We start from the raw sequence: 12,033 nt of genomic DNA, 5'->3' as shown, positions 1-12,033 counted from the left end.
ACCCACACCCACCCACAAATTGTAATTAATTCCCTGGCATTCCTTTTTTCTTTCTTTCCCCCCCTTAATTCCTTGCTGTGAAAATGTGAACAAAGCTCTTGTAATGTAGCTGCCTACTGCACTGAGACTGTATCAAAAGCTCTTTTCATAAGACTTGGCGTGGCGTAGCGTCTCTTTCGGGCAGAAACCTTGTATCTCCATGTTTCCACTTTTTTTATGTTTAATTCGTAAATGAATGCCCCGCTCCGTCATACTAGTGTCACACAAAACTAGCAAAAGATAGCTGATCATCGCAATCCGTTTTGAACTTGTAGATTGCCTATTTTTTTTTGCTAGTTAAAAAAGAAAAGAACATTTTTGGTTAAGAGTCTGTGGGTTTTACAAATATTGAACCAAGGAAACGTATTAACAAGACTAAAGCAAGACCCTAAAACGACTAAATAACTACATTGGATCCATTTTGACACAGATAATTTTTTTCTGAAAATGTGACAGTTTTTGACATACAAGGTTTCTCCCGAGAGCGAACCCACACTGTGTCATATTGAGCAGAAAGGGAAGAGTCGTCCTTTCTATAAATACCACAAGCTGCTGTCCTGCTGCGCTGTCTGAAAACTGCACTTGCATTTCCGCTCGGCTGTGTGGTAAATTTCAGCGCTGACGCGTAGAAACCTCGCATGTCCAAAACGTATGTCACTTTTTTCAGGAAATAAAAAAAAGCAAACAAAATTAAAACCTGTGTGTTCCAATGTAGTTATTGTTTAGTCACAAGCTCTTGTTAAATCATTCACTGCCAGGAATTCATTAATTAATTCATCCATCTACTGTCCCCTTGCCAGCGAAAATGGCGATTTTATTGTATCTTTAAAAAAAAAAGTTTTGTCACAGAGATTGGCTCATTACACGCACAGGGGTCCGGTAGAATCGGGGCAAAAATGTGTCCGGCCGCCATCCTCCATTCCAGAGCTATGACCGTTTGAATATGGCTTGTTTTTTGAAAAACTACAGAAATCCGAGAAAATTTACTTTTTTTTAATCCTTTAACATGGAAGGAGGCGATCTTTTTTTTTTGTGATCACGTGATTTCTGGGTGTACTCTTCTTCGGTGGTGCTTTGATCATTAACAGCGCCCTTGGTGTCCTTGGCAGCCTGGGTGTTTGGACGTAAACCACGTCAATTACGTCCTTGGCAGAGAATGAGTTGAGTAGTTTTAATTGCTTAAATATATGTAAAACCCACACACACTTAACCCCTTATTTTAAACCCCTTTAAAAGCTAAGGCAGGGAATTCATAAAAAACACATTTAACCTCAATGCTTCTTCATTAAGAGCACTAATCACACTGACACATCATAATTACTGTGATGAATAATTCCCTGTCATTTTTTATAGACTTGAAATGTCTCGCAGGCAAATCAACTTGCTCTTATTTTCACCTCTGAGCTCGTAGAGCAGCTATTTTACCTTCTTTTGCATGACACCGTAGTATGATGAAGTAGGTTATTAATACAAAAAAATATATATATGTTGCGTTATGGAGATGCAAGATTTCTGCCCGACAGACGACATGGCTGTGGTAAAGATGCACGTTACAGAATGGAAGACGCCATGCATTGTTCCTGTTTTAGTGGAGGTCAGTCCTAATTCCCCTTTGGGTTTAGTTGTAAAAACGTTTTACCACCATTTCTTCTTTCAGTTGAGGCCAGACTAGGGCCAGACCCATATCATATCGGTCATTGTTTGGACCTTTTGACGGTATTGGCAATTATTCAGCAGATAGTTTTCAAACTCATCGCAGCTCACAACAGGCTCTATGCACAGCAGCCATATTGGGCTGCGGGGGCCCGGTCGGTAGTGCGGTCGCCTCACAGCTAGAAGGTCCCGGGTTTGATTCCCTCCGGGGACGCTGTGGGCACTGGGGGCGTGGTCTCTCCTCCGCGTCATCAGTGCCCATACCCTAGGTGGGGTTGGCGAAAGGGCCTTTATGTGTGGAGTTTGCGTGTTCTCCCCGTGTCCCCTAGGGTACCCTCACAAAAGACAAGCAGTAATCCTGGTCTCTACATTGAGGGGAAAGGAACTGGTTGGAATAACGTGTTCCTTCCACGTGCACTGCTACGTCCTACCGGGGGAAACTCCCCCTTGTCAGGTGATAAGAAGCAGCCTGCTCACTCCTCATGCATTGAAGGAAGCATGAGCTCAGTTCGGGGCTCTCCCCAGGCTGGCAGAGGGAGAGTAGCGCCCAGGATTACAAGCTTAGGCAATTTGTAACCAAAAAAATTGGTTACAAAATCATGGGATAAAAAAAAGAACAATTGGGCCGCTTCCTTACTTCCTTCACAGGTGTTGCCAATGATGGTAATCAATACTTATGGTTGTGTTCCATTCTGGTCAAACGGAATCAGGGTGCTGATATCTTGCATGTTGGAAGGACTCTGCTACACCAGTGGGTCTCAAAGTGTCGTCAAGGGACCCTCATGGTTCCTTGAGGGGGTTCCAAATGGCCCCTTTACGGGTGTGTAACTCTGAGAGTGTACACATGGAACCAAATGGACCCTTAAGGATCCATTTGGTTCCATGTGTACACTCTCAGAGTTATGGGGGTCCTTGAAAGTTAGTTTGATTATCACTGTGCTACACTAAATGGAACAGAGCCTTCCTTAGACTCTTTGGTAACACCTGTGAAGGAAGTAAGGAAGGGGCCCAATTTCAGTGGAGAGATTTGGTGTTGAGGGAAAAGATGGCACATCCAAGTACGGAGCCAAAGTTCAAGTTTACTAAGCATTGAGGGCTTAAGTGGTTACATGAAAAGATCAAACAAAAAACATCAATTTACAGTTACACAAGTCTGATGACGGTGCTGTCAAACAAGTCTATGAAGCTATCCATGAAATCTGTGAGAAGGTTTCATCTGCAACACAATGTTATTAGGGATGCAAATGATCGATTAATTCATTAATTGTTAATTGATAACCTTATCGATCTATTAACCGATTAATTGATAAGCAGCGTTTTTTTAGGACCAAAAGGAAAATTCTTGACCGAAACCGAAACCGAAAATGAGTGCAGAAACATAATTGCCTTGATGTATATAACATTAACGAGCGTCAACGAGCATCAGCTGGACACACTCCTCCCCTCTGCAGTGCTCTATGGAGTCTGTCTAATTTCTCTCCAAAAGCCCTTGAATATGATGGAATATGATTAAGGATTACTATGATTATGGTAAACTCATATTTGATATCACACACCATACCTGTAACTTTCACTAGCCCCTAAGTTTAAAAATAATAATAATTGAAAATTGATCATTTTAATCGAATACATTCTTAACGGTAGTTCATCGATTATAGATTAATCGTTAACATCCCTAAATGTTATACAATATGCATGTGCTTCATCTCTCTCTCAGCCAAGGGGCTCTTTCACGTGCATTGGGGCTACCCAGTGAAACAGCTTGTATGTCGCAGTTGAACTGATACTTCACAGACATTTAAGGGTTGGTTAAGGGACAAGGTTCCAGAGTAAGTTCACGTTTTGTTTTAGTTTAGGATAGGAAAGGCTGTTGGTTTTATGTCAGTTTAAATGTAATGTTTCTTGCCTTGGATGATTTGTTTATTGTACACTGTACTTGACTGTCACTCATGTTATGACATGTACTTGTTAGGACCACGATGGAAATACTGTAAATCCTGGACTTGTGTTATATGTTATATCCTTGATTGGTGTTAACTTGTGCTATTACTTTTCAAATGAACTAAAGCCTTGGCCAGAAAAACCTTGATTTAAACATCTCAAAGGTAGGGCAAGGGTTCCCAAACTTTTCAGGCCACAACCCCCCCAAATAATCATATTTGAACTGGGGACCCCCCCACCCCGACAAGCACTTGGAATTGTAGGCATTACATTTAGTTTGACTCGGTTCCACAGATAAATGGTAATACCAAATTGGTCTGGTTGTAATACCAATAATATCTGGTCTGGTTGTAATACCAAATTGGTCAAATCGTCAAATGTTACGTAAGAAAGAGGCAAACATTGTGAAAATAGCCGATCTACAAGCTCACAACGCCTCGCACTGCGAGGCGTTGTGAGTAAAAGTCACTAAATTGTAACTTTAGAAATGTGCAGATACCCTGTATACACTTGTACTGTATGCTGGTTTGTTTACTGTTGAGTGAGAAAACAATGTTGCACATTAAGCCAATCATCTGGGGACGCCCCCCAAAATAATTTGGGGACCCCCAGATTTGGAAACCACTGCTGTAGGGTCTGACCAGCCATGAGGATCAGATAGCACAGCTTTAGGATCGCACAGAGATATGCAGTATGACAGCACTGTGTTGGTGTGCCGTACGTCTTAATTGGTTCCCAGCGATTTCCCAGTGAATGAACTTTAGAAAGTAGGTCATTGGGTCCCTGTTGGCCACAGTGGGCTTTTGGAGAGATGTGTGCAAGGCCTCTCTCTCTCTCTCTCTCTCGCTCTCTCTCACTCACATCAAGCTAAATGCGTAAGAGAGGCCGCCTGGGAAACGGAAGGTCACGGGTTCGATTCCCGGCCCCGCTATGTGTCGAGGTGTCCATGACCATAACAAGCTTGCAGTTAACCCCCCAACGGCAAGCTTGTAGATCTTCTATTTTCACTATTGAACTACTTTGAGTACTTACTCAATTATATTTTGATATTCAAGTAAACTGTTGAATTCAGGAATTTTACATCTAACAGAGTTTTGTGGTATTGCTACTTTTAACCGAGCAAACCAAAAAAAAGGGGTACTTTTTCCCCACCACTGGTGCACTGCTTGCTTGTGTTCTGATTTGAGGGGTTGGAGAAGCGATACTACCCAGCTGACCGTGGTCTCTATAGCGACGCCACCGAGCCGAGAAACAGTTGTGTTCCGAGGAGAGAGAGGGGGGAGGTTGTGACAGGGAAGTGACTTCCTGCTTTCTACTGGGAAGAGGAGAATGGAGGAGGAATGGACAAGTAAACCTGCCTCCCCCTCAGGGAACACTTCATTCACTTCTCCTCTTACCGAGACACAGGGACCAATGCCAGGCTACCGAGTCACATGTGTTCGTGTACAACAGTGGTTCTCAACCAGTGGTCCCGGGACCACCAGTGGTCCTTGGGGGCGGGGGGGGTACCAAGGGGTCCCCAGTGAAATTAGTTAACGTGGCGTCACAATGATTTTAACCACTTAGCTTTAGCTATTCATAAATGGCAGATATACAAGCTCATAGCGCGGCACTGAGTGAGCTACAAGCTTGTAGATCTGCTATTTTTGAAAAATCTTGAAAATGTGTGCAAATCTTTGAAAATATATGTATTTTTAAAGCGAACATTTTTAACTCAAATCGTTGCATCTGGGGGTCCCTGGCACAAACCATTTTCAGATGGGGGTCTGCAGCCAAATGTAGGTCAATTTAGGGGTCCTTTAAGTTGGCATGAAAAAGTTTGAAAACCACACACACGCGCACACACACGCATGCACACGTGTCTGTATTACTATACTTGTGAGGACATTTTAGAGCGTTTGGAGATTTTATGAATGCAATTTTTATATATTATTTTGCAATTTTTAACCCTGACCGTAAAGCCAAAAATAGCCGATCTACAAGCTCGTAACACATCGCACCGCAACGCGTTGTGATCTTATAGAACTGCTATTTTTCGTTTTGTATTGTTTCTCTGTGAGCCTGATGGATGAGGAGATGAGTTTTACAACGTTTTGCTTATTAACCCATTCAATCCGGGAACGCATCCGCATGAGTTTGTAGATCTGCTATTTTTGAAGAATTGTGAACATTTGTGCACATCTTTGAATATATATATATCTATACATTTTTAAAATCTTTGCTTCTGGGGGGGGGGGGGGGGTCCCTGGAACAATCTTTGAGATGGGGGGGGGGGGGGGGTTGAAAAGTTTGAGAACCACTGATATTATAGCAACATATATATATATATATATTTTAAAGAAAATTTGGATTTAGAATACATTTGTAGAATCCCCAGAAGCAAAGATTTGAGTTAAACATGTTGTATATCTGCTATTTTTGAATAGCCAAAGACATCTAAAATGACACGGATGCGTTCACGGATTGAATGGGTTAAACTCTTATGTAATGATGAGGAGCCTAAGAGCGCGGTGCAACAGCTGAGCAAATAAGATGTTAACAATGGCTGTCTTTGTCTAAATTAATTGTCAAGTAGGCCTGTCATAATTATTACATAATTTGGAACCATTTGTACACTCAGAGTTATGTGGGTCCTAAAAATGTTAAAAAGTTTGAGAACCACTGTGCTGCCCTAAATGGAACGGAGCCTTCATTACTAGTATCATTGGTAACACCTGTGAAGGATGTAAGGTAAAGGCCCATTTTCTTTCCAATATGGCTGCTGTGCATAGAGCCTGTTTCACTGCTGATAAAATGAATGTTTAGTTTACGACCCTCGACTTGTAGAGGTCGTGTAGTCTGGTTAGATGAGCCCGGAGCAGCAGACAGTGTGTTGTCGTGATGAGTCTGGTGAGCCTGCAACCTGTCTGTCTGCCTGTCTGCTTGTCTGCCTGCCTGTCTTTCTGTCATCCAGCCAACACCACTAACTGCTCCATAACATGCTGGAGAGTGTGCACTCTCAGAGTTAACAGACCAGTAAGGGTCCATTTGGAACCCTCTCAGAGAGGGTCCCTAGAACCACTACAATATGTATGCAATACTGTATGTACAGTATGATTGAATTTGTGTTTATCCAAAATTATGTGCGCTATGAGCTTGTATGAGCATGCATGAATAGCCAACATATAAAATATAACTTTAAAACCAAAAAATCTTGAAAAGGTAAGCTAATATTTGAATATATATATACTTTTTAAAGTGAACATTTTTAACTCAAATATTGGCTTCTATATTGGCACAGCATATTTTTTAGATGATGGGGGTCCTCAGCCAAATGCATATCATTTTGTTGGTCCTTGACATGAAAAAAAGTTGGGAGAACCACTTGTCTTATGGCGTTGCCGTTATCTAGTCTCTCTGCCCACGGCGTCTCTCCTCCTACATAACTTCATGTTGGCCAACACGGTCTACACATTCATTCAGTCTCTGCTAGCCTTCAGCTCACACTCCGTCCGTCTCCCAGAGTTTCCCCTGTCCTCCCACTCGCCGTCCGCTGCGTCACGCCAGACGATCCATAAGCTTCAGCGGGTGAATGGAGCCCAGCACTGCTAAGCCTTCTGTCATCCCCCGCCACTGATGGATAGATAGACCCCATTAACCCTTTAAGACCGGGAGAAGCATCGGTGTCAATTTTAGATTTGAGCTAAAAAGCGTTATTTATTTTTTAAATAATTTTTATCCCTCGATTTTGTAACCCTTTTTTCACCCTGTGCCAATTTGCTAAGTGATCCTGGGCAGTACACTCCCCCCACCAGCCTAGGGAGGCCGAGCTCATGCCTCCTTCAATGCATGAGAGCCAACTGACCTTCTTGTCAAAAAGCATTATTTTACACTTTGGCTATTCAAAAATAGCAGATATACAAGCTCATAGCTCGGCACCGAGTGCCGTGCTATGAGCTTGTAGATCTGCTATTTTTGAAAAATCGTGAACATTTGTGCAAATCTTTGAATATATATATTTTTTAAGCAAACATTTGTAACTCAAATATTTGCTTCTGGGGGGTCCCTGGAACAAAATTATTTGAGATGGGGGTCCGTGACCAAATACATGTACATTTTGGGGTCCTTGACATTAACAATTTTGAGAATCGCTGACATAGTAACATAAGTAAAAAAAAAAAAAAAAAAGATTTAGAAGACATTTTGTAGAATCGGCCTCAGGTCTTAATGGGTTAACTGGTATTTATATGTCGGGCAGGCCGCCTTCTCCTGTTTCAGTGGTTCTCAAACATTTACATGTCTAGGACCTCCACATTAGTATTTTAAGGTCACGATTAGATTACATTTTCGGCTGACAGATGGCGGTCCGCGGCCAAATACATATGAATTTTGGGGGTCCTTGACATGAAAAAGGTTAGAGAATCACTGCCATAGAAAATCTCTGGTGGCATTTGAAGAAGACTGTTGAAGAAGAATATTAGTGAACCGGAGGCCATTGCACATGAGAAAATGGGCTAAGATTCCTCAGGAAAACAGCCAGAAGCTGTGTCTGGCTATGTATCACATTTGCAGTAGATCATAACAGCAAAAGGGTGCTCTAGTACTAAAGGTGAATGCTCTTGAGGCTGCAGTAATCATTGAAATGGGCACCTTTTTTTTGTTGAATTTGGAGAAACCACTTGTAATATTAGTTGTGTTGAGCTCTTTAAATTGTTCTTGCTGACGGTTTGTGAATTTAGCACTTTAACCTCATTTGCAGCGGGGTCTGAATAATTTCAAGTGCAACTGTATATTATTACTCACTGCACCTTCAAGTTGCTTCGGCCCACCGATATATATTGGTGCCAATATTTGCCTTATTTAACTTATCGGCATCGGCCAATTTTATTTAGTAGCCAATTATTTTAAATATTTTTTTACCGCTTACAGGTAGGCAAAAAAAAGCCCTTTTTTACCTCTATAGTGTAGAACATCACTCACAGCTTTCTATGTGCATGTGCACTCACTGGTGCATCTAGACATAGACACAGGTTCTTAACTTGTAGATGTGTTTGTTGGTGGGAGAAAATGACCAGCCAGGGTAGTTCTGCTTGTTGTTTTCAGTTAAGTGTTTTACTGTTTCACATTATTAATGTTGTATATATTTTTTTGATGCAAAAACAACTAAACAAAAAATATAATCGGCCATATATCAGCCTTTCCTATTCTCAAAAGATTGGCATTGGCCACTGTGTGTGTGTGTGTGTGTGTGTGTGTGTGTGGGGGTGTGTGTGTGTGTGTGTGTGTGTGTGTGTGTGTGTGTGTGTGTGTGTGTGTGTGTGTGTGTGTGTGTGTGTGTGTGTGTGTGTGTGTGTGTGTGTGTGTGTGTGTGTGTGTGTGTGTGTGTGTGTGTGTGTGTGTGTGTGTGTGTGTGTGTGTGTGTGTTGAAGTGATTTTTCCTGCTTGTCACAGAATGAGGACAGGTAGCAGGATTTGAGACAGTGGACATGCACACATGAAAAAAAATCTCTGCACGCTACGCACACTAGAACAAAGACTCTGTTGATCAGAGCACATTCCATGTGTGCGTTAGCACTGTACACACACACACACAGGCTATCATACTCATGTCCCTCTAGCTCATTTCAAAGAACCCAGGAGGGTGATTTAACATCTCCGCACAGACAGTTTCTCAAGACTGTGTTTTCCAACCCAAACACAGTTTCAGGCCAGCTCTTCATATGCACAATAACATGACAAGATTTATTTGCTTGTTGTTCTTGAGTTGACTTTGTGTTTTAGGAATACAAAAATCCTCGTTCCAAATAGACTCTTACAGGGCTGTAACTGGACAAATGGAACCAAATGGACCCGTGGTTTCAATTGTACACTCTCAGAGTAATGAGGGTCCTTGAAATGAAAAGGTTTGAGAACCACTGATTTAAACCCTATATCATGGACGCTGTCGGGTGGAAAACATGTAACCATGTAAACCGAGTTTTCAGGAATGGAAGAAATTAGTTAATACTGTTAATATATTGGTTCAACATTTATAAAATCCCCACAACACGGCACATTGTGAGCTTGAAGATCTGCTATATTCACCTAATGTTTGCCTATTCTCGCCAAATGTATGCCTATTATGACCTAGAAGATTATACCTAGAATAGCGACACTAGGTTTCAAGAGGTTAACTCATTCACAGTATTGCGTGCGTGCTCTTCTTCAATTCATACATTCATAATAAGGCTGCATACAGCCTATACTCTATAGTACTGTATGTTGACATGCTAGCTATGCCCACTGAGCACATATTTGGTGACATTCCAAAAACAGCAGTCTGTCTGTTTAATTTACATAACAATCCAGAGTCCAGACTCTCAACAAAAAAAAACTCAGTATTCAAACTCCTTGAGAGAAAAGCAGAATGTATTGTTTCTCTATGATACATTTTCCTTTGGCTTTTTCATTCAGGCATTCGGCCGCAAAGTTTGACGTATTAACACATTGGGTGCCAGAGGTTTATTAAAATATTATACGTTGAGTGCCTGCATTTCTTCCATCCACTTGCGCTATACGTTTCGTGCTGTGAGAAGCCCAGACGCGGAAGTGCATGTAAACAAAGCGTGCGTGCGAGACGGCGGAGGGTCCCGACTAACGCCTGGAACAATAATATTTCCAACGCGACCCTCCATTGCAGCGTGATCGCCGATCGAAAACGGCTCGTTTCCACCACATTAAAAAGAAATGGAGATATTAAGCTTTTAGTCAAGGAGATAACATTGAAAACGCCGACCGGAAGGATTTTTTACATGGAGCCAGATCCAGCCTCTTCTTCTCAGAAACTCCTTGGGTGATGTCTAAGTTTCGTTTTAGCGCCCCACGTGGCCCACATGTATAAAAATAGAATTGGATCAAAAACGGTCCGGACCGTTTTCGGCACTTCTCGTTTGGACCCTCAAAAACGGTCCGGACCGTTTTTGGCATTCAATGTGTTAAAAGGAAACCGTAACCTGTTCCTTTTTTTTACCTTTCACATGAATTCATAATTAGATGTGTTATATAGTTGCTATCGGGGTGGAAAGCTTGTATGTCCAAAACTGTTACTTAGGAAACGCAGGAAGTGTAAAAAAAGATGTATCTAATGTAATTATTATGCTCTTAATACTTTTCATTGGGTCAATATTTACAAATACCACAGACACACTTAAACCGCCTTAACTTTAGCCTTCAAAATGTTACATACATAGCAGAAATAGCCGACCTACAAGCTCACAAAAAACTACAAAATGTAGATGCAAGGTTTCTGCCTGACGGCAACCGTAAGCTGCATTTCCATTGGGTGATGGTGGGAGTGCCATCACTATGCCTGACGAAAAAGGGTAATTTATACCGTATGCAAATCATGCTGGCTAATAAGTGACATTTCTTTAAAGGGACCCAGCCACTGAAGTGCTGCTGTTGTTACTGAAAAGCCATTGTTGTTGTGTCTGGTCTTTGTGAAAAAACCTATTGTGCTATTTGACGCTGTAATGCGGTTTATAATGGAGGTTGAAGTGGTCATCTGCTTTTGAAATGAAATTCTAACGCAGACGAGAGACACTTGGGGTCTTTTCAGTCGGTCAGCCATTCTTCCATGGTGTACTGAAGCTTTGTTATTCATGCTTGGAAGAAGTCAGTGACTAAACATATTGGGTTTATTGTGTGACGTTAATTTACATGAAGAAAAAAATAAGCTTTTTTTTCTTCTTCTGTTCATTATAGAGTTGGGCGATCTTTGAAGTATTTTGAATAAAATTCCTTTTAGTTTTTGTCACATTTTAGTCATCTGAAATGTTTTAGTTTTAGTCTAGTTTTAGACGACTAAATATCATAAGATTTTAGTCGACTAAGGTCTATGTTGGCAGGCCTTGATGGCGTCGTAATGCCTGATTTATACTATACTACAAAAATACCAGATCTACAAGCTCTTTTGGAAGCATAAAATGACTTATTTTAGTTCTACTGGATCTCTCTCCACCAAGTCCTCCTTTAGTCACAGTTTTAGTCATCATAGCTTAGTTTTTATTTAGTTTTTCGTCAGTGAAAAATGTTCTGTCCTAGTTTTAGCCAACAAAATGAACACAGCATTAATCCCATAGACTGTAAAAAAAATATGGACGAAGGGAGCCCCATTCGTTTCTATAGATCCGTTTTGAAGCCACTTTTTCGGCGAATTCAAATCTGCCATCTTTGAACTTTCGGTCCCGAAAAGAAACCGGAAACGACTGCTATTGGCTGAAGCCGCAGCGAGGGAGGGTCTTCACTCGGTGGAACCAGTAGAAACCCTAGAAACATACCCTATATTATCATAATTTATTTTTCATGATGATTTCAAAAAGACTTTAAACTAGCGATTGAAAACATAAAGTCTTTATGAAAATGTTTACTAAGGTAATAAAA

General features: G+C 41.3%; 1 protein-coding gene across 3 annotated transcripts in view; it reads left to right on the top strand.

Moving 5' to 3' along the window:
* erbin (erbb2 interacting protein) overlaps window positions 1-12,033 on the top strand; it is a 113,393-nt gene that overhangs the window by 38,776 nt on the left and 62,584 nt on the right. The window lies entirely within an intron of this gene.

The sequence above is a fragment of the Gymnoscopelus braueri genome (assembly GCF_963280865.1).
Source record: "Gymnoscopelus braueri genome assembly, chromosome: 22".
Taxonomy (NCBI): domain Eukaryota; kingdom Metazoa; phylum Chordata; class Actinopteri; order Myctophiformes; family Myctophidae; genus Gymnoscopelus; species Gymnoscopelus braueri.
This window is presented reverse-complemented; position numbering and strand designations above follow the sequence as displayed.